This window comes from Tupaia chinensis, unplaced genomic scaffold, assembly GCF_000334495.1.
Source record: "Tupaia chinensis unplaced genomic scaffold, TupChi_1.0 Scaffold000377_2, whole genome shotgun sequence".
Taxonomy (NCBI): Eukaryota; Metazoa; Chordata; class Mammalia; order Scandentia; family Tupaiidae; genus Tupaia; species Tupaia belangeri.
Genome location: NW_006159876.1, coordinates 299894 through 300938, shown reverse-complemented (window position 1 = coordinate 300938; position 1045 = coordinate 299894). Strand labels below are relative to the sequence as shown.

Below are 1045 nucleotides of genomic sequence, written 5' to 3'. Positions count from 1 at the left end.
TGTGGCCTAGTGGTTAAGGGTGCTGGACCCCCTATGCCTGACTATGGTTCAAATCCTGGCCCTGACAGCTTGAAAAACACACAGAGCATGTGTGTGTGCCCCAGCTCCTCCAGCATGGAGAATGGAGGGCAAGGGGTCACAGTGTGACCATTCCCCGTGGGGTGCTCCCTCTGTCTCCCTCTGTCTCTCTGAGGAGTGCACATGCCCTCCAGCAATAAAAACACACAATAAGAGCTTCCCGAAAAAAACAATCTGTCATGCAGTGAGTCAGCATAGATTCCTGGGTCTTCCTGAGCCTCCGTTTTCTCATCCTCAAAATGGGGATAGTGACTTTCCAGTAGATATCTTTGTGAGGATTAGAAAAGATGTCATTGGGCCAGCAGGTGGCTTGGTGGTTAAGGTACTGGATTCCCACATGGCCTGCCATGGTTCGAGTCCCAGACCTGGCAGCTTGCTTTCTTACTTTCCCTCTCTTTCTGTCTCTAATGACTATAACAAGTTTAAAAAATAGTAACAATAGTAAATAAAATAAAGTAAATATTTCTTTTTTTTTTGAGATGTTTTTGCTATAGGAAGCATGTACTTGCAGAAAGACAGAGAGAGAGGCAGAAATCAAAAAATCACCCCCCAGAGGGAAGTGATGGCCACGCCACAATCCCTTCTCCTCCATTCTCCTCTCGGGATCTTGGGCACGCACACACACGTGCCCTGCACACGGTTAAGCCACCGGGTCCAGGACTCGAACCACAGTTGACTACATGGGAGTCCAGTGACATAGCCACAACACCAACTTCTGGTTCCAATAAATAACTATTTTAAAAAGAAAAAAGAAAAGAAAAGATGCCCCTGGCGAGAGCCCCTGGCATGGTGTCGTCCTGGCTGGGTGCGGTCATGCTGGATCTCTCTCCTGCCCTCTCCTCACCTGCTCTGGGAAAGGGCACAGAGCCCTGTCCCCTGTCCTGGGCTGCATTGCTCCATGGTACCTGTAGGAGTTTCCCGGGGCTCCTGCGGCTAGTGGCCGCCAGCATGGTGGTCTACACAGCAG

The 1045-nt window shown here is 50.0% G+C and overlaps 1 protein-coding gene across 1 annotated transcript in view; it reads left to right on the top strand.

The window, feature by feature from the left end:
* The window catches only part of CORO2B (coronin 2B), a 72782-nt gene that overhangs the window by 60733 nt on the left and 11004 nt on the right, over positions 1-1045 (top strand). The window lies entirely within an intron of this gene.